This window comes from Carettochelys insculpta, chromosome 33, assembly GCF_033958435.1.
Source record: "Carettochelys insculpta isolate YL-2023 chromosome 33, ASM3395843v1, whole genome shotgun sequence".
Classification (NCBI taxonomy): Eukaryota; Metazoa; Chordata; order Testudines; family Carettochelyidae; genus Carettochelys; species Carettochelys insculpta.
The window spans coordinates 1,088,136-1,109,834 of NC_134169.1; the positions used below are offsets into that span (position 1 = coordinate 1,088,136).

Sequence of the window (21,699 nt, forward strand, 5' to 3'; positions counted from 1 at the left end):
AGGCAACACCCGACAGGGGCCTAGGACAGCGGGTGAGGGGCAGCAGGGTCTGAGGGAATTCCTAGCCAGGGCTCAGGGCAGTGGGAAATGGGAGACACAATCTGGGGCGGGGGGGGGAGGAGCCAGGTTGGGGCTCAGGATGGTCGGGGGAGGGGGTTTGGGAATGCGCAGGTGGGATGCTGAGCTGCGGGGAAGGGACAGCGATCTCACTGCAGGGGTAATACTGTCCTTGCAACTGCCAGTTGCTCCTTTCTGAAAGCACCTCGGAGAACCCTGGTCCTCTGTGGGTTGGCTGGCTTGTTTGGTTAACACTCAGCCCTTTGCTACCTCCTAGACAGCTTCAGGGTGCTGGTCTCTTCCCCTTTGCTTGACTGCTCGAGACAGCAAGGGCCAAAGATCAAGGAAAGGCGTTGAGTGGCTTGTAGGGAGCAGGCCAGAGTCCTCCTGAGAGGAGGTGGCAGGATGCAGATGCTTTGCTGGGTGTGGGGGAGACTCTGCCTCTATTCCCCTCACTCATTTACCATTCCAAATCCCCTGTCCCTGGGATGCTGGTGAGTGACAACCTGACTTGCAGTGCTGGGTGTCTTCTGAGCAGCTGCTGCTCTGCCTGTCACAGCCCTGGGTTCATAAGGGGGTTCTACACAGCAAAGCTATTTCAAAATAACTATCCCAGCATCTGCACAAGGCAACCGCTGCTTTGAAATAATTCAGAAATAAATCGGGGTTGGCTTATTTTGAAAGACGTAAACCTCCTTGTACGAGAAAGAGCAGCTCTGGGGAACGGGGGCTGCTAAGACAGGGACTGGAGCCCATTTTGAAATCAACCATAGCGTGTCCAATGGCTGCATCTGAAATAGGCTTCCTGTGTGTAGACGCTGCATTTGGAAATCTTGATCTTGCCACTCACTGGTGCTGCAGCTCTCCCAAACACTTCCTACACCTCCGGCAATATCGACACAACAAATTAAGGCTGACAAAATTGACCTCAGCGCGGAGCCAGTGCAGTCGGTAGAACAGGTCTCTTTTTCATGTACAGCTGCACTGCACATTACAAGAGACTTTTCTGTGGCAGATGGCCTGGTAGCCCTGCTCCAGAGAAAAAGGCATTAGTGGCTCCCAGACTGTTGCGCTTTCCAGCTCTGGGCCAAGGGAGCTGGAAGGAGAATCCTGATTCATTTACTGTGCGGTTCCATTGGGGAGTGCAGAACCTTAAGCTGTTGTTTTCCTGCCTTCAATTTGCCCAGCACCAGCTGGATCAGACTCGACCTTCCCCACAGGGACGTCTGCCATCCAGCGCAGTTAGTGGTGGGGAAGGAGAACACGTCAAAGAGGCTTCTCCTCATGCTCATCTTCCTCACCCTGAATTCTCTCCCCAGCCTCCAGGGCAGAGCTCTCAAGAAAAAGTCTCCCTGCAGCAAAGCCCTGGGGGGACTCTGAGATGGCCCCTGTCCTGCAGCCTGTCCCACCTGGCCATTGTTCTGCACTGTCTGTGAGGTCACCACTTTCCACCTCCTTTAACCAATCAGTGACTGCTCTGCAAAAAGCCCTTGTGATGTCACTGCCACACCCACCCCTTGAATTCTGGGGCCCAGAAGTGTGTCACTGTGGAGTGAAGGGCACAACTCTGTCCCAGTACATCAAGGGAGAGGGACATGGATGGTTCTTAGCCAGGAGAGTCAGAGAGGGGAGCTCATATGCTGGGTGTCCCTAGTCTCTGTGTGCCAGAGGTGTGTGGTGCAATGGAAAATGTTCTGGCCTTCTAAGCTGTCGTGATCACCTTGAGCTGAAGTTCATCACCAAAGCGATTGTCTTGTTAGTCTTTAAAGTGCTGCATTTGTGCGGTTTTGTGCTGTGTGGTTACCTTGAGTTAAGGCCAATCATCCAAAGGGTGTGAGTTCAAATGCTGCCAGACTCACTTTGGTGTGCATTACCCGTTGGGAGGGCTGGTGAAGATGGCAGAGCAGGGACTTCAAACAGCCGGGATCTACACTTCAGAGACCTCAGATCTGTTTTCTCTTGTCTTACGCCACAACTGAGTGAGGCAGCTTCTGCTGCAGGGAATCTCCTCCATGGGACAGCTGCCCCTTTCCCCAGCATGGCAGCCCCACTGCCAGGAACCCCTGCTGCATTTCCTGACCCCCCGCCCCCGGTGAGAGCTTTCACAGTCCCTTTTCTCAGCACACACCCCCACCAGGAGATTCTGGGGCTCCCTCTCCTTTGCTGCCCCTCATCTCTGCTGTTGCACCTCCACCTGTGGTGCCTCTCCATGGGGCACAGCCCCCCATCACCATGGAGCCCTGACACAGGAGAGCAGCTCCCCTATATCTGGAGATGGGTGTCCAGTATTTGCCACAGAGCATTTGACGAAGGCTTTTGACTTGGTCAGCAGGGATGGTCTGTTCAAACTTCTGCACAAGATAGGCTGTCCTCCACGGTTACTCAAGATGATCCAGTCGTTCCACGAAAACACGAGAGGAACCATTCAATATGACGGCGCATTATCGGATGCTTTCAGAATCAGGAGCGGCGTCAAACAAGGATGCGTGCTTGCTCTGACATTGTTCGGGATCTTCTTCGCACTCCTTCTGAAGCATGCCTTTGGATCTTCAACAGAGGGCATCTTGCTGCACACAAGATCTGATGGGAAACTGTTTAACCTTGCAAGGCTGAGAGCTAAGACTAAGGTGCGAGAAGTCCTCATCAGAGACATGCTGTTCACAGACGACGCTGCTGTAGCGTCTCACACAGAAGACCAGCTTCAAAAACTGCTGGATCGGTTCTCCAAAGCGTGCAAGGACTTTGGGCTTACCATCAGCCTAAAGAAGACAAATGTACTTGGTCAAGATGTTGCTGAATCCCCATCAATCAGCATTGACAAGTATACGTTAGAGGTTGTCCACGAGTACGTTTACCTCGGGTCCACCATCACTAACACCCTGTCGTTGGACACTGAGCTGAACAGGAGGATCGGAAAAGCGGCCACAACTCTGTCCAGACTCAGCAAGAGAGTGTGGAATAACAACAAGCTGTACACTCACACCAAAATGCAAGTCTACAGAGCCTGCATCCTCAGCACCCTCCTTTATGGCAGCGAGACTTGGACCCTGTATGACCGCCAGGTAAAGAGGCTGACCTTCTTCCACTTGCGCTGCCTCAGGCGCATCCTTGGAATATCATGGAAGGACAGAGTGACCAACACTGCCGTCGTCGAGCAAGCTGGAATCCCAACCATGCACACCCTCCTCAGGCAGCGTCGACTCTGCTGGCTTGGCCACGTCCACAGGATGAACGATGGAAGGATTCCAAAAGACGTCATGTATGGTGAGCTAGCCTCTGGCAAAAGAGCCCCCGGATGCCCCCAGTTGCGTTACAAAGATGTCTGCAAGAGAGACCTCAAAGAGGTAGACATCGAGCTGGACAACTGGGAAGAACTAGCAGATGACCGCGGCAGATGGAGGCAGGGGTTACACAAGGGCCTTCAGAAGGGCGAGTTGAAGATCAGACAGCTAGCAAAGGAGAAGCGAGCACACAGAAAGCACAATAAGGACTTGCCAGACACCCACTACATCTGCAAGAGATGCAGCAAGGACTGTCACTCTCGTGTGGGTCTTTATAGTCACAATAGACGCTGTAAATGAAGTCTTACATTGAAACTTTAAAGGGCGCGATCCATAGTCTGTGCAGACTGAAGGATGCCTACTGCTACTGCTGCTTGGGCCAATGCATGGGGCTCTGCAGCTGCGAACTGTCAGTGACTTTTCTGAGATGTGTTGGTCCTTTCTGCAGCCCCCACTGTGGGAGGGCTTTGCCTGGTCCTGGGCTGGGTTCTTTTCTGGGGCTTCTGGAAGCTCTGCCCCTGCCAGTTGAATGTTTCTTGGTCAGAGACACAGGCTTCTTCCTGTACCTGGGGTGGGCCCTGACGCTGCTGGACGAGTGTGATGAAGCCAAAGTGCTGTGAGCTCAGTCTGAACCAAGTGGCCTTTGTGTGTTAGATTCCTGAGCCCCCTGGCTTTGGGCCTGGTTCTCCTGCCCAGCACAGGCCACTGTGAGCAGGGCCCTGCATATCTCTGATGTACAGTACCCTTGTGTGTTCAATGGAACAGAACCCTGAGCTTTGCAGGCAGGGAACTGATCTCCGCTGAAGGATAGGTTTGCTCAGTGCTGGTACATTGGCAGAGGAAAATGATAAGTGTTTAAATCTATTTCAAACATCCAGGGAAAACCCCAAATGGACTGGAGATGAAGATCTATTTCCCTTAAGACAACCATCTGTGAAGGAGCACCTGGGACTTTTTCAGCTGCAGTCAAATGCTCCACCACAAAGCTGTACTCTTTACCAGTGGAAAATGGTGAAAGTTTGGTTATGCTGTAGAGACAGCTGTGATGGAGTGGGAGGAGTGCATGTGTGAGACTCAGGCTGGATGTGTCTGAGACAAGCAGAGCAACTCCCAGCAGCTAAGGATGCCCCTGGGGCTATAACCTAGGCTGGCAGGTAACACCTCTGCCCTGAACAAAGAGGAGGGAAGAGCTGATCTGGCTTTGAATCGGAGGGGGCAGTTAGAAGCTGGAGGGGAGAGGGAGCTTGAAGCCAGCCAGCCGGGCAAGGGGGAAGCTGCACCTCAGAGAGGAACCCCTCAGGCTTCTTTCCCTAGGATGAGATGGAATGACTTTCTCTGATTGTTGCACTGACTCTTCTGTGAGAAACTGGACCTCTGTCACCTAATAAACTTCCTACTCTACCTGCTGAGTGAGAGTCACTCCTGCCTACGGCCAGGGTGCAGTGCATGGGGACCCCTGAACCCCACCACAGCAACTCTACCTTTCTCAGAAGGAATGCATGTATGCCAGTATCAATAGCCAAGGTAAGCAGGGTGCCAACCTCCAAAGAATCACAGGTGCCCAGAAATTGTTTATCTGCAGGTCCCATGGCGTAATGGCAGTGTTCAGAGCTCTGCATTCTGCAATCTGGTTTCAAATCTGTGGGGTTTGCTCTAAATCTCTGTCTCTCCAAGGCCTTTCTTCTCCACGGGTACACCTGAGTTGGGGCTTTTTCCTCCTAGTGGATGAGTGAGGCCCTCTGGAGCTCCATCAACAGTATTTTAACTTTAGGGGAACCTCCCAGAAAATGGCCTACGTTCCCTACTGCTTCAAAGCCCTCCCTGTGGACCAAGCACAAATCTGGTGCTGCACTTAGGTGGCTGGAAAAATATGCAAGGGGTTGTGGACTTTGTTGTCACTCCACCATTTCCTGTTTGTCAGACCTCCTTCCCTTTTTCAGCCACCCACTTGCCTGGCCACTCTTTCCTCATCCAGCAGCTTAAAGCTGGAAACCAAGAAAAGAGAGGCCTTAAAGGCTTCTCGGCCCACCACCTCAAAGGGTGTCTCAAGTGGAGAGAGGCAATCTCACATCTGAAGGAAGATGGGCGAGCTCAGCAACTTCTGAGCCGGCTGCTTCTTATCGCCTCAAAGAGAAGAAATCAACAGCATACAGGCACCTAAGTGCAGCAAAGGGGACAACTACTGTTGGTGGATGTTTTTTGTTTCACTAATTGCAAAAGTGTTCCCATGTCTCATTGAAAGGTACCACAGGCTGTCTGATTGCTGGCACTCACAGGGGCAGGGAATGCCCGGCTCCAGGCCAGCCATAGAAGCATAAAAACAGGCCAGGACACAAATGACATACTGTGTTTTTTGCTGATTTCAGCTTGGAAAGTTTTGTGATTACCAGTGCACCACAGAATCTCGGCTGCCTTCCTCTGACCCTCCCCTGCAATGCCATCCACCTGTGTGGCATTTGCCATGACACCTGGATGGGCCAACTTGGAGAAAGGGGTGGTGAGAGGGCCTAAGAGCTGCCTTTCACTTGCTCAGCGGGTTGAGCAGTGGACTTTTGGGAACACTCAGCAAGATTTGTGAAGTTGCCTGGATCATCGTGGGCACAATGGGGTCTTTTTTTTGCTCCCCTTGCTGAGGAAGCATAAGAGAAGAAAGGAAGAGCATGCTAGCGCCTTGGTGTCCCACTAGTGCTGACAATATCTTTTCCAGGAGCATTTGCCAGCAACAATGCCCAATGCAGTCACTAATTGCTCTGTGGCCAAAGTTCAGAAAAGCTCTGCTGAAGCCTGGGATTGAACCAAGGACCTTTAGATCTTCAGTCTAATGCTCTCCCAACTGAGCTACTTCAGCAACTGCATACAAGGTTTTCAGGCCATCACCTCAATATTGGAGATGTTTTTCTCAGCTGTTGCTCTGATCACAAGTGTCCTTGGGAGGCAATTTTGGCAGCTTCCTTCAGCTTGAGTTCCTCTTTTGCCCCATTTCTGCCTTACTTCCTGGGTTCACCCAGGGACCCAGGGGACTGCAGGATACTGATGGCAGGGAAGGAGATGGGATTTGACTCTTTTGCTACAATAGTATCTTTCCACATTTTTTTTAAAGATGCTTCTTTCATATTTTGAAATAAATCTATTGCAAGCATAGGGTTCACTCTACAAATACCTCTATGTTTGTAATATTTGTTAATTTTAACAGCAATTGCTTGTTCTGAAGTATGGTAGAAAAACTGGGAATCCTTGAAACATTTCAGTTTGGGTTAAACTTGGGGCTTTTTTCCCCCCGAATGTTCCTGAGTTACTAGAAAGTGTGACTGATAGGCTGTTTCTGCACAGGTCACTTCCTTTGGAAGTGGCATGCTAATACACGGAGCGAAAGATGCTAATGAGGTATGGAAGCAAATTCCCTGTGCCTCATTAGCATTACATCACCTTCCGGACTCCAAAATGCCATGTAGAAGCGTGGCCCAGGGAGCCCTTCCAGAAGCCCCTTCTTCCCAAAAATTTTCAGGGGCCCAGCTTCTACCTGATGTTCAGGAGTCTGGAAGAGCATCTTCTGGACTCCAAATCACGTGACCTTATGCTAATGAGGTATAGGAAATTTGTCGGAAACCCTTGCTGGGTTCTGGGCAGTCTCAGACCAACCCTGGACCAGCCTGGCAGCCCTGTTTACCCTGATTCATGTTAGACAGTCACAGGGTCAAGTTACCACCTGTAGCTCTTTCTGAGCCCCTTGAGGCTATTGCCACACCCACCACAGTTCCCATCCCCTGTGTGAGTGGTGTAGGGCAGGACTGAGCACCTTCCCTTTCTCCCACAAGGGCACCACAAGCACCATGGACAGGTGTGTGGCTCCCTCCCTCTAGCATGGCATCATTCTGGCCACAGGCTGAGACTAAACAGCTATAACAGGGCACAACCGCAAGGTGGGGAAGTGACCTACATGGGCAAAATCTCCTTTGGCTTATTGCAAACCTGGCATTCTTGTAGTTCTCAGAGCAGAAAATAGGTGCCCAGTACAGGTGCTGGCTACATGACTGGGTGCCTGCAGTGCAGAAATGAGAGGATCTCCATCACTTTTCGATGAAGTTAGTGTCTGAATTGTGCCTCAGTCGTGCCACTCGTCTAACAGAAATCCATAGCGAGGGCTGGTGCAATGTTAGCAGAGACATTGAAACGAGGCCAGCTGAGCATGCAGAGAATAGAATTGATGTTATTAGTGGGATTTCAACCCACACCTCCCTTTGGAGACCAGAATACCAAAATATGGGACAGACAGTACCTTGAGTTTGGAGTCATAGACCACTCGGGCAGTGGTGAAAAAGGGGAACTCTCAGTCCAAGTTATCTGTAGTGTTTGATGAATTGCTCAGGCAGACCACAGTAGCACGTCTTTTTCAACACCAAACTGGTGTTCTCCAGCACAGCTGGTTTTCATAAAGAATCACCCTCACCTAACATTTGGAGGTGCTTTGTCATTAGCTAAAAAGTTTTGGACAAAGTGGGAACTGCCGGCTTGCAGAACTCAGGGCTGGAATTCTTCTATGCAAATATTTGCTAAATAGGTGGTTGATGTGAGCTCTGATGGGCCGTGTCTACACTTACACAAAACTTTGAAATGGACATTCCCACCAGCTTCTCTTCTGCACTTACAGCTGTGAGCTAAGAAAGAACATAGAACTCTTAGTCTACCAAGTATACCAAGTAAACTTAAACCCACCAACTTGTTGTTATTACAATAAGCAGCCAAACAGCTTAGCTAGCCAGCCCACCTGAAAAATGCCTTGGAAGTGGCCCTTCCAGAAATGATTCAGGAGCAGAGAGAGGCTGGTTATGGGCTCAGGAACAAGGTGAGTGGGTTAAGAGTTGCTCCTCGGCAGAGGAGTTAGCTCAAGTGGCAGAGCGCTGAAACCCTTGTCCTTGTTGAAGTGAATAACACAAATTCAGAGTAAAACTGGTGTTTAACCATATGTATGTTCTGTAGTTGTTAAAAGAATTCTGGTATTCTGTTATGCACACACACATTTCTTTGTTATAAGTTGTTACAATTGTTTAGGCTGGAGCCTGGCTCTGCTTTACTACTTCTCTCCCCACAGCTATGTCTGCACTAGAGATTTTTTTTTTTCAGAAAGGTCGCAGCTCTTTCAAAAAGTCCTGTGGAGCATCTACACAGGAAGGCTGTGGCTACACTGCCCAGCCCTTTGGGAAGTGGCTTGGAAATGTGGCCAATAGAAAATGCAAATGAGGTGCAGACTTAAATATTGCATGTCCTATTTGCATAACCGGTCAGGACCTCAATTCTGGAAGAGCTGATATTGAAAGTCCCAGTTGTGAATGCAGCTGCTTTCCTCTCCTCGAGCAGCTGAGCCGGTAAAGGACTCCCCTCAATTTCTATAAGGTCCCCCATCCACATGTGGCAGGGCAAGCAGTGGCTTGAGGATGCAGTTTAGGGGAAGGCAAGATAAGATAAAGTAGAGCTTCTGTAGTGTAGTGGTTATCACATTTGCCTAACACGCAAAAGGTCCCTGGTTCAAAACCAGGCAGAAGCATGAATGCCTCTGTTTGTGGGGCTCACTCTTATGCCCAGAAGGGCTCATCTCTTTCTCCTATAACCTCTCTTACAGATAAGCCCAGCACCCATGTGACAAGAAGATGTTGAACCAGACCCTGTTGTACAGCAGGAGACCCCAGCAGATGCATTGCTGCTAGTGCACAGAAACTCTGTCCCAGCATGTACTTGAAGGCTTTTCCCTCACTGATGTCACTGGCTGGGAATCACAGAACTATCTTTGCCCCTCAGCCAAAAGAAGCTGTGACAGGCAAGTGCCCCTGCCCGATCCCACATGTTCAGTCCCAGCCAGACCCAGCCAAAGCCTGCTCCTGAACCTGCCTCCCATCGGCCCCTCACAGACTGACCTGGCGGAGAAGCGGCCAATCCAGCTGGAGCTTCTGTGCTAACAGAGCAGCTGGAAAGGAGCAGAGCGTGACAGGAGGAGACACAAAGGCTGCAGACCCTGCCCATGGCCCTGCTCTGGACCCACCCAGCAGGGACACATGGGCTGAGCTGTGCTGCTCCCAGGGCAGGGCACTAAAGTCCCCTGCTCACCCCAGGAAGCAGCTCTGCAGGGGACATGAGTGACAGACAAAGGGCTTTTAGGTTCCTCCCATGCTGCCCACACCCACTCTGCAGCCACCTCAGTTGTCCACCTGTCAGTGGTTGTTCTTCCTCCAGAAGGATGGCAGCCGCCTCCTGCAGCTCTCTGAACTCTCCAGCACAGCCCAGAGGTGCTGCAAAGCAGGTGAGAGGCAGCCAGAAAGATTTGGCCAGGCACCACTGGGTGCTGCTTTCCTAATCTCCCCTTACCTGGGAGGTCCATGGGCAGGGGAGCCACAGAGCCTCTCTGGGACTTTTCTCCAAACTCTTTTGTGTTTTGTCAGTGACAAACAAAGGGATGTGAGAGGAGAGTAACTCTCCCTCTCCTGCCCCGCCCCACCTGCAGAGATTGCACTGTCACCCTCTGGGCACAGGCAGTGCCAGAGACCCATAGTGCTGGGAGGATCAGTCTCTTCTTGTAGTCAGAGGAGCCACCTTTCCAACACCAGTTTCAGCTGCCTTTGTGTGAGCTCTTGTCTGTGACTGGATTCTTCCCAATGCTCCTCTTCCATCAGCCTTTGCCTTCCCCATCAATGACTGGGCTTGCCGAGGGAGGGCTCTTTGGTCCCCAGACACATGTAGGAAAACATTGCTCATGATGTATAACAAGGCACCCCTGAGAGTTGAACCAAGGATGCCCTGTTCACAAGGCAGGTGCTTTAGCCAGTTAAGCCATGGTGCCCCCCTTCTTTGAACTGTGGGTCCTGGCAGAGAAGTATCTCTATTAGTCTGTGTCTTCAGCCAAAAAGCAGTCCTGTAACACTTTAAAGACAACCAACTTAATTTATCAAGTGACGAGCTTTTGTGGGGCTGAGCCACTGTGATGGACTGCCCACAACAACCCCTTCCCATTGCCCAGCACAGACATTGTGCCCGACGGAAGCTGGAGTTGTCGCCAAGAGAACATTGAGGGTGAGAGGAACGAAAAACCCCCTTTAACTTCCTGTCCTGTCTGCAGTGTGCGGATCAGACTCCACCAATCTACCCTCCTCCCACCCCACCTGCCCCAGTGCCAGGGTCCCACCAGCAGAGCCTGGAGTCCTGCCCCCCTTTGCTCCCTCAGCCTGACTTTCACTCTGTGCTCCCCACACCCTCCTTTCTCCCTCTTCACACCCCAGGGGTGGAATGAGGAACGGCCCAGCTGTGGGGCAGAGTTATCGCCTGTCTCTCACGGAGTGGGGGATGGGCTGTGCTGCCCCGGCTGGAGCTTTTCAGGGTGAGCATTTGCTGCTGTGTAACTAGAAGAACATTTTGCCTTTCTGTCTCCTTCTGCCCTTCAGTCCCACTTGTGATTCTCTACACAACCCCTTTGGTTTATTACCAGCCCAGTGCAAATCATTGTGCCCTGGGGGCGGGGCTGACTTTACAGCTTTCCCTGTGTGAAACCTTTGAGCAGGGCCAGGGGCTTGGCAGACAATCAATGGCCTCCCTTGGGCTCTTGGCTTCTTGCTGAAGACTCCCTATTGTCCTCTGTTCTACCAGCTGAGCTATTGAAATGCAGCACTTAGACCTCTGCCCACTCCTGTAACTAGTTCAACCCACCCACGTGTTATGACAAGTGCCACCCAGGTGATGGCATTTCAGGAGAGAGGAAGAAGAATCCAGCTGAGATTCTGTGGGACACTGGATATCACACAAGTTCCCCCATTGAACTCAGCAACAAACACAGCAACTCATTTCTATCCTGGCAGGGATTTCTGCTTCTATGGCTAGTCTGGGACTGAGCATCCCCTGCTCCTATGAGTTCCTGAAAGTGAGAACCTGCAATACCTTTTAGCAAGACAGGGAACAGTTTTGCAATTAATGAACCAAAAACATCAGCCAACAGCCTTGGCCAGGTTGACTGTGCTCTCTTCACTGGCTGCAACGGACAGAGAGGCTCAAAGAGAAACAGACCAAATGGCTTGCAGGGAGCAAACTAAAGCTCTGATAGAAGGTAACTCCAGCATGTGACAGGGAACACAGCCAGAGACACAGAATCCCACCCAGCCCAGACCTGCTTTGGGTCACCCCAGGGCACAAGGGCTCATTCCCTGGGATACACTGAGTGTGGGAGCCAACTGGTGGGACGGACCTGATGACCTTACATCTGTAGGGCAGGTTAACCACATGTCCCTGAGTGCAGCCCATGCTGGAGGCAGCCAGGCAGCTTTAGCAGAACACAGTGTCAAATGAGGAGCAGATACTTGTATTTGGGGAAGGGATCCTCAGTGCTGCATCCCAGCCATGTGCTTTGTCCATGGTCCTGACTTCCTCACAAATCCAGCCTCCAGGTCAGAGCTGTTCCCGTTCCTTCCAGGGGAGGGGAGATGTTCAAGGTGCTCTCTTGTGCCATTGCACATGGCTGAGAACAGTATCCATGATAACAAAACAGGAAAAGGCTCAGAGATGTGATGACCGAGTGGTTAAGGTGTTGGAGTTGAAATCCTCTAGGGCTTCCGTGCACAGGTTCAAATCCTGCTTTCAGCAAAGCCTGCCTTTTACCCCTACCCAGGGCAATTCAGCCCCACACACACTGGCACACCCTGTGTCCGTGGCAAATGCAAGAAGCTGGGTCCCTAATCCTGCTGCACAAAGGCTGGCTCTTTCGAGGGAGAAATGCCACGGTTGTGATGTGGTCGGTGCTCCAGACACAAGCTGGCTGCTGCCACCTGCTGTGAGCAAAGCTCCAGACAAGTAGGCGTCTCTCCCATGCCCCACTCTGCTCTGCTCTGCAATGCTGTCCTGCTCTGCTCTGTCTCTGCCTGCACCCGTCTGCTTCATCCCCCAGTGTCTGCTGGTGTCTGCCTCCACCAGTCCCTGCCCCACCTTCTCCCCCGGGGCCACATCCTGCTCTGCTCAGGCAGGAAATAGTGGCAAGGGCCTGTCCCATGGCCCTCGTAGCCCCACTGACAGTGTAGGGCTGGGGGGAGCCTGAAGTGGGGCAGAGGAACCCCTAGGGGAGAGCCTGACAGCAGGGAGAGGCAGGTGCAAAGTGGACAGAGGGGGTTGTGGGGTGAACAGGGTAAAAGCTGGGATGTGGTTGGCTGAACTGTCTAAGATGGTGTCTTCTGGTCACAGCCGTCTGTGGAGATGGGAGTTCAAGCTGCTGGATGGGGAGGGGTGTGGGCCAGGTCAGCGAGTGGCTGAGGCATGGGCAGGCCAGGCCCAGTGGAAAATATTGCGATGACAAGGAGATTCATAGTTACTATAGTTTAACATCCCACTTGGTGCAGAGCCAGGGTTGGGGGCTGCTGGTGGGGGAAGGTAGCACAGATTACAAGGACCCCCCCACCTTTATTAACACAGCCTGTCCACTCCGATACCAGGTCAGACTTGGCTTTCAGGGTCTGGCAAAGTGGGGTGTGAGGGCAGGAAGGTTTCAGCCACAGCAGTGGCCTCCCTCAGGGCAGCTGAGGTGAACACAACAGCAAGGCCCCTTTGGGTTTGGTCCATGGGAGGGCTTTGTACCAGTGGGGGATGCAGGCTGATTTCTGGGAGGTTCCTCTAATGCTGAGACTCTGTCGTCACCACTTACTGATGGGAGCCCAGAGAGTCTCTGCTCATTGCAAAACGGCATAAGAAGCAGAACATCTGCCTGCCGGAAAGGAGGGCTCAGGCGCCGCTTTTCTGTGTGGCCAGTTGGATCCAGTCTTGGACTTCAGATGAGACCATTGGTGGTCTGAGTTCCCATGTGGTCATACTTGGTCTACACTCACTCTGTGCAGCCTTTGCCCACAGATTGCAACCTTCTCCTTGGCTGCTCTGAGCAATGGTTTGGCTCCAACTGGACTCTGGGAAGCAGTCGCTGGGCAGGCATGAGCCTTGGCTGCTCCCACTGAGCCATGACCTTTCTGGCCTTGCCAAAGAAGAGGTGGGGTAAATCAGGCTTGTGTGTTGGGCAGTTTCCCTCTTCCAAATGGTGCCTGTCCTTGTGCTGGAGGGAGCTGATTGAATTGCCTCTTTGCAGCCCTGGGGGTTTCTCTGCTTCTCATTTGAAGGTGAGAAACCTCTTGAGGCCACATCTCCTGCCCCACTGCCAAACTGAGTCCCATAAGCGGGAGCGGTGACAGAGCTGCTGAGGAGCTGCTCTGCTTCCTGCCTCCTCCTGACACTGGGAGCGGACTGTCCGCAGCTGGCCCCATGCTGGTTGAGGGGAGGCTTTCAGTCACTGTGTGGCCTGCCAGAGTCAGGGGAACAGCCTGGCTGGGGGTGTCTCTACGTATCTGGCCTCAGGCTGATCTGTGAGAGGCCTTTGGTCAGTGTTGAGCCTTCCAGGGGGTGGGGGAGCAGCCTGGCTGGGGGTGTCTGTGGCTGTCTCTGGGCCAGGTATGATGGTGAATCCTTTAACAGTGTGTGACACACGTGATTTTGGGAGAAAGATTGTGCACATGCTGGGGGAGGAGCAGAGCAGTCCCAAAAGCAGGCAGCTTGTAAACCACGACCTTTAGACAGGCTTTCAACTGGGTAGAGCAGGAAAGGGGTAACAAGCCTGCACTGTGGTGTGAAAGGGGAAACTGAGGCACTGCACCTCATGACATTTGTGGCTAAATGCCAAGCAATATATCCATTCCCAGACACTGCTCCCTGCATTCTGGGGGCTCTTGTTCCCACAGCGGAGTGCACCAGACAGAATGAATCAGTTTCCCAAATATGGCCAGAAAAATCAGATGAATAATCTGAGAGGTGTCAAGCAAAAGGAGTAGCATTGTCCCCTCAGTGGTGTAACATGGAAGAGTCCGCACCTCCCTCAGCCCCAGTCAATTCCAAGGCCGGGAGGAAACATTTTCTGCAAAACTATCCAGAATTATAGCTTCTGCTCTGCATCCGTCCAGTGGTCTGACCATTGTGGGAGGGCAGCAGCCCACAAGGTTCACCAGCTGCAGCCCTCACCCCATCCTCTTCAGCCACCAGAGGACAAAGGCCACATCCGTGTTCCCTCGGACATTGCCCATCCTCGGCCTGGTGGAATTTCCTTTGAGGTGGGATGAATTTTTTAGGGGCAACACCAATGCTGGGGTCATGTGCAGATTTGCATCATGGGTACAGATTAACATCCTTACCTATAAATACATGTTTGGAACAGATCAAAGGTGTGGAAGACAAACACATCTAACCGGGGGATAACTCACAAGGAGCAATGCTTCTAACAGTTATTTCATGTGACGTCATATTAAAAAGAATATTAATGCCCCATTTCGGTACCTCTATATGATCACCCTTTCTTACAGCTCCAGCTGTTAAACACACCCAGATGGAGCACTCTGAAAATGGCCCTATAAATAAATCACAGACATGGCCATTCAGTGAAACATAAATATCCACCCCAGAGCCCCAATGGAAACACCTCCTCCCACAGACCACTAACTCTCCACAATCTCCACCGCAGCTGCTCTCAGAAATGAAGTATCTGCCTAAGCACCGCATGCTACAGACCTCTGCAGTTCACAGAGCCACCCCTGTTACATGTATCTCACCTGCCCACGGCGCTTAATGAAGCTGAGTCCAGGGAGTTGACGCAGCCAGTAGAACCTGTTCAGAGGACATCAGGCACTGCAAAGCCACAGGAACCTCCCTGTCCAGAGCAGCCAGGCCACTTAGTCAAGATGCCCCAAGGGCTCACCTTGAGCTGGAAACTGTCATTTTGGTGTTATTAGCAGCACTGTCTGAACAGCTCAGCCAGCCAGCTGGTAGGAACGGGTCTTACAAGTGTTAGGAAAGGAGCTGGGGAGCTGCAGGGACATATGGACTCAACAGTGAGGTGGCTGGGGCAGGGCTTTATCTCATACCCTGGGGAATTAGCTCAAAAGGTAGAGCTAATTGCATTGCTTTGCATGCAACAGGCAGTGGGATCGATGCCCACGTTCTCCAATAAGAATTCCATTCTCCAGCCTTTTCTTCCAACGCAAAGTGAGACCAGAGCCCCTTCCTCTTACAGCTGGGTTCCCCCCACCAAACCTCTCAATGTGGAGGCAGGATTTGGGGCCGTCTGCGCTTAGCTGTGTGCAAGGGTGCAAGAGAGCTCTTTGAACATCTCCTCTCCCACCTGCTGGGAACTCACACACGTTTGCTCTGGAGGCAGTATTTGAAAGAGGAAGTCAGGACCATGGACTACCTCAGGCGAGAGAAAGTGGTGATGCACATGTGAGCCGTGTACCTAATATGGTAATACACTTGGAGCGGGTAGGAGTTGCACGTGGGTCACTTTGGTGGGCAGGTTTAGTGCTGCATTCGCAGAAGGTTCTGGAGTTGGGGTGACAGCTGTGGGGTCTGCTCCTGCGGGCTCTGTGTCTGTGGGTAGGAGAGCAGGCAGGAGAGCAGCTGCTCCAAGGCCATGTGCTGTGGGTGAGCTGGGAGCAGGTCCCTCCAGAGGAAGCACGTTGCAGCAGGTGGTGATGGTGTTACCCCTCTGTCAGGGAACATGGGCCGTGTTAATGTTGTGCTTAGGGTAGCAGAGAGAGGGGACAGGCAGGGTTTGAGGGGACACCCGGCGGGGGCCTAATGCAGCGGGTGAGGGGCAGCAGGGTCTGAAGCAATTCCTAGCCAGGGCTCAGGGCTGTGGGGAATGGGAGACAGAGTCTGAGGGTGGGTGGATGCCAGGTCATGCATTAATCAGCTAAGCCACAGAGGCCATCGCCATTGCTAAAACCCAGGCACTACTGGGAATGGGACCCAGGCTCCTCTGCTTCTAAGACACGCGCTTCAACCAGCTAATCCACAGACCCTCAAGGACCAGTGGCTCAGTGCTCACTGGTGGCCAATGACTCCCATACAATTTCCTTCATTCTTTCCCTGTCCAGGGTGGAACAGCTTAGTTTCTGTAGACAAACTCCACACCCATCTAGTGCACCATCTCCCCATTCTCTGTGGGCTCTGCCTTTCCTGTTTGAACCATTCATAATGTTAAATACCAGGGTCTTGATTTTTCTTTCCTCCTGCATTCTGCAGATAGACTCAAATTCCTGTAACTTCCATTGCATAACCTGCTGCAGTAGGTTTTCTTTCAGTTGCTTCTTTCTGTAGAATTCCTTGTTGGTGATCTTCAGCATCTATCCCATTATCAGGATCTTTTTATAACAGCTCCTCTCAAATGCCAATATCCTTCTCTTTGAATCTTTCCTTACCACCCATGTCTCACAACCGCACATCATGCTGCTGAATACACACGTGTTCAAGACACTCAGCTTTGCTCCTAAGATAATTGCTTTGTTTCTTCAGTTCTCATCCATTGCCTTCAAACTTGCACTTGCTTTCACAATTCAAGTCGCTATTTCCTTCTCACAGCCCAGAGCATATATGATGTTGCTTCCCACATATGTGATCTTCTCTACTTCGATCCCATCTGCACTGATCTCCCTTCTAATTTTCTAATCTACATATATCATTGTTTTTGTATAACAATATTCATAATCCGTCTTTACCACTTCCCTTCCTCATTTAGCACCTGCACCATTCTTGTTTCCTTCTTTTCATCATCTTCAATGAGAACTATATTATCCACAAACCTCAGCTTGTAGATTATCATCCCGAGCAGCTACTCCGTCTACTTTTTCCTCCATCTTGTCAAGATGCATGATGAAGATACTTGTTATAACCAAATGCCCATCCCTCCACACATTCTTACCACTGCCTGAGCATTGTTGTTGATACCTGTCAACAACCGATCAGTCTGCTATCCCCTCCCTGTGACTCCAACAGCGCCCAAGTCACTTTCTGATCTATCCTGTCAAATGCCTTTTGAAAATCAACAAAGCTACTGCAGATGCTGGAGTACCTCTCCAGGCGCGAGCCTGGGCAATTTTGTGGGACTCTGGGCTGCCCAGACTCCAGTGTCCCCCTCTCGACTTTACTGACATCATCCAAAGGAGAGGATGACCTCTACGTCTGGTACCAGCTCAGCTGCAGAGACTGCCAGGTCAATGCCAGAAGTTGGCACGGAACTGCCTAAGGACTCCCCTCCGGACTTTCTGTCTGGGTTTACTCCCTCAGCCTTGCACCTTACCAGGATAACCCACAAGGCAGTGGGGCGGGTTGCACAGAAGCTATCCACAACCTTGAGCTGACAGAACTTGGCTGACCCCAAGCATGATAGCTTAAAAAGCCAAGACACTTCCCATTTCACCAAGGAGCAGGACATCTCCTCTCTCCGCTTCCAACAGAGAAATTAAAAGCAAGAAGTTAACCTGTGTTGACTGGGAATTGAACCCAGACCAACTGCTTGGAAGGCAGCCATGCTCACCACTACACCACCAACACCTCCTTCAAGGGTGTGTGCTAAAATCAGGAATATGAATGCCAGAGCATGTGTCTTCAACCCCATGTTTTGCTTTGATATATTGATATTGTAGAAGATCTATTCTCTATCACTCACAGGGCACAAGCGGGGCTAGATAATCACATGTGCCAGATAGAAGACTTACCTACCCTGAATGCAAACCCAGCCACACCTGACAGATCGGCTCATGTCCTTCAGTGCATTTTCTCTGACTTCTCCTAAACAGTCTCCAAGCATATAGAAGAACACTGTCCCACACACAAAGGAAATCTGCCTCCCTGAGTGATGGTAGCTATGTGAGTGGGAGAAGGTAGGTCAGTGGGGAAGCTGTGGTGTGCGCCTGAGGAGAGAAAGTTTAATCAACACCCATTTGAAAAACTACTCTGGGCTGGGACAGAAAAAGGAGCCTGGGGAAGAAGAGTTTGTCTTACAGGGATCTGAAGATTAGCGATTCAAGCAAGAGTGAAATATGGATGTCAGCCAGTGATAGAGTGTTTGATTTCAGGTAAAGTGATCTTCTTTCTAATCCATGCTCCCCTTTTCAAAGGCAGCCACTTGTATGACAATAGTTGTATCACCTTTCCCAACATGCTCTGGATTTCTATAGTATGGGGATCCTGAAAATGGAAATGAACCCTTAACATTTGTCAGTGCCAATGCAGATAAACCTAGCAAACCCCTCCCTTTGTTGAAATCTGGCTACACAGCAAAACTGACAGTTGAGACTGACATGAAGAATTTTGGGTCTTATTTCCATAAAGAGGTGCTCATTCAGAGTCTATCAAATACATCACTTCCAGCAGGAAAGGTCTCTGCACACTTTGTAAATGTGTGTGTCGAGAGGATGTCATTTATTCTGGGAATTCACAGCCAAGGCCTTTATGTCCTCCCTCAGCTAGATATTCATACACATGCACCACCAAGCTCCCCAGTCTCTGCATTTCTGTTAATTCCCTGCAGGCTGTTTATTGTAAAAGAAAAATTAACCCTTTTCACCTTTTGGGGGCTTCTAAGAAATGTTGCCTTACAGCCAGGTGGAGGTGGCAGGAAGATGGGCTGGGCTCAATGTCTAGGGGAGAAGAGTGGTAGAAATGGGGCAGGAAGGAGTGTCCTGAGAGGTGAAACAGCTGGAGGGTGGCATGGAGTGCAGGGTGCCAGCCTGTCAAGAGTCACAGATGCCCCCAGAAGTAACATTTGGTTGGTCCTGGGGTGTAAAAAGCAGTACTCAAGAGTCTGATCTCTACAATCTGAGTTCAAATCTCAGTGGACGGCTGGTTGGTTGTGTTGTTGCTGTAAATCTTTGTCTCTCCAAAGCTTGGGCTTCTTTATTCACTGGTGCACCTGAGGAAGTTTTTTTTTCCTCCTGCTGGATGAGTGAGGCCCACTGGAGCTAGATAGGACTCTGGCTGGGCTGAGTCACCAACATGGCTGCAATAGGTCGAGGCCCTGCAACTTACCAGTCTGTGAAGAGATACCTGAGGAGTGAGGTTGTGTTTTTCACAGCTTCTCCTGATTGCCACACAATTGTTGCCAGCACCTGGAGCTGTCAGGCTATTCCTATTGCACACATGGCATTTAAAGGAAGGACCATCCAGAGCAGGCTAAGAAAGTCAGGGGACAGCAAGTGAGAGGAAGAGTTCCAGGCTAGAGCCCAACTCATCTGTCCCCCTCTGGGCCCTTGGAGCAGGGGCTGCTAGTTCTGACGCCTTCGTGGGATGCTCTAATGCTCCAGAGCACCCAAGGCCAGCACAAGAAGAGGGGAGGGCCATGACTGCTTGTGGCCAGAGGACTTCCCTAAAGATCACAGAGCCTGGCTGTTCCCACCCGCAAAGCAGCATGTGCTCTGCAGCCAGCATCAAAATGGGACAGAAAATCAGCCACTCCCCAAAAGGGGTCTCTAAACTGTGGGGCTCCTTTCAGCTGTGGGGCAGGAGATAAGTCCCAAAGAGGCTTTTGCCCAGCTGCTGAGAAGCACAGAAGAACTCAGGATCTGCACAGGGTGGCACAGTTGAATGGAGACCTGCCTCATGCCCTGTGACTTGGGCTGTAGATGGAGCTATTACTGTCCATGGCAGAGCATCATTCATTCCCCTGCTCAAGTATCTGCTCCTTTCCCACATGTGCACTGCCCAGCCCCGGAGCTAGGAGAGACCAGAGCACCATATGAAGCCTTGGGGAGGTGCCCTTCCCCTGTCATTGGCTGCACCTGAGCAGGACTCCCCTCTTTACCAGAGCACTGCACCACTGGTTGTTTTGGGGCCCTGCTGAGGTCCTGGCAGCAGCACTGCAGGGGACTGAGATGAGCACTGCACTGTTGGTCTGACATTGGAGACAAGCTGGGCCCTGTCAGGCAAATGAAATCATCCCACCCCCACCTCTGGCAGCCAGAGCTCAGCTCAGCCTCCCAGAGTTGGTCTGTGCTTTTCCTGTGGCCAGCAGAGAAGCTGGGAGGCAGCAGGCTGAGGGAGGGTGTGTGTAGGAAGCAACATCACACACACAGGCTGGAACTCAACAAACCTCAGCAGGCTGGTGACTATAAAGATTCAATGATAATGGGATTTGAACCTCTGTGTAGGGAATGTGGCAGCAGGAACACAAGGTTACTGAGGCTGGGAGGAATGTGTCCCCCAGAGGTCATCTGCATGAGAGTGCAAAGGTGTGCGTGTGTGATACCTTTCAGGCAAAGCCTAATGGGTCACAAGTCAGCCATGAGATTTGGTCTACACGTTGTTGTAAAATCACAATTTAAGCTGACACTCAGTGTGGGAGTTGTGAGATCTCACCAATGCTCTGGGTTGTTGTAGTGGACAGAGCAGTTGCCACAGCTGCAAAAGACGTTGATAATGAAGGGCTCCCTGATTTAAAGCATTGTAAACATCTGAGGGGCAGTACTAATTAGGTTAGTTGGCTTGCTTGTTGATTTGGTTTTGTCTGTTGGTCGCTTGTAAAGCTGTAGGTCTGGTTTGGTCTGGCTGTTACTACCTGTGGCAACAAAGAGTTGGGTGCTAGGGTGTTCATGAAGCCCTTCTGGAGGTATTAAGAGCTGAAGTTGCAAAGTAGCAGCTAAGATCACATGGAGCTGAAATCACAGGTTTCTACTTCAGGGCAATCCCCAGCAGTGTGATGGGTGAGGGAGGGACGATGCTGACTGGCAGGTGGCTGGCTGGTAGGAGTAGTGGTGGATGATGGTGGATGGCATGTAGGAAGAGTGGCGGATGACGGCAACTGGTGGCTGGCTGGCCTGTAGAAGGGGCAGCCAGTGGGATGCTGCAGACAAGTGGGCAGCTCGTACTGCCCCTGTGACATATCTATGGGCTCTGGGTTCGGGATGCACCGCAGGAGGTACACCCTGAAACTGTGTGTGGGGTAAAGGGCCAAGAGCCCCAGCAAGAGACTTGGTTCTACAGCGTATGGGGATGGGATCTGGGTAAAGGGGTTTGTCTCTTCTTTGCTTAGACACACGGCATCTGTCACTGTAACCTTGGGGTACGTTATGGTCATTGCTATTAAATAAGCTGTTTCTATCTCAGACTATGTGCTGGTGCGGGGGGGGGGGGGGGAGAACCGCCTTACAGGCACCCAGCAAGTGGGCTGAAATTGTCCCAGGCCACTGGGTGGGGGCTTGAGCTGATTGGTTGTGTCCTTGACAAGAAACCCCCCAGGAGTTGAACCCGGCTGTTCTGGCAAGCACCTGCCATTGATAGAAGGGTTGCATAATATGCAGGGCACAAGGGATATGTAGTCTATCACCTTCACCACTCAGCCACCTCACCTGATACCTCTATGAGCCTTTTATATTCACCAAAGTGAATGCTGCCAGGAACCTTTCTGCCACTGGCTGGTCAGCCGGGGACACAGGACATCAGGTTTGGCCCTGCAGGGCTACACTCACTCCTGTCCCCTGCGGTGCGGCTTCCTGGGGTGAGCACGGCCCCAAACACAGCTGGGGTGCAGTGCCCC

The 21,699-nt window shown here is 51.4% G+C and overlaps 3 non-coding genes across 3 annotated transcripts; 1 reads left to right on the top strand and 2 right to left on the bottom strand.

Annotated features, from left to right (window-relative positions):
- Positions 1 to 6,113: 6,113 nt before the first annotated feature.
- TRNAF-GAA (transfer RNA phenylalanine (anticodon GAA)) lies at positions 6,114 to 6,186 on the bottom strand. Its single transcript has one exon. It is a non-coding gene; the product is annotated as a tRNA-Phe (tRNA).
- Positions 6,187 to 8,807: 2,621 nt separating this feature from the next.
- On the top strand, positions 8,808 to 8,880 carry TRNAV-AAC (transfer RNA valine (anticodon AAC)). Its single transcript has one exon. It is a non-coding gene; the product is annotated as a tRNA-Val (tRNA).
- An 8,768-nt stretch (positions 8,881 to 17,648) lies between these two features.
- TRNAG-UCC (transfer RNA glycine (anticodon UCC)) lies at positions 17,649 to 17,720 on the bottom strand. The gene has a single exon. It is a non-coding gene; the product is annotated as a tRNA-Gly (tRNA).
- Positions 17,721 to 21,699: the final 3,979 nt, after the last annotated feature.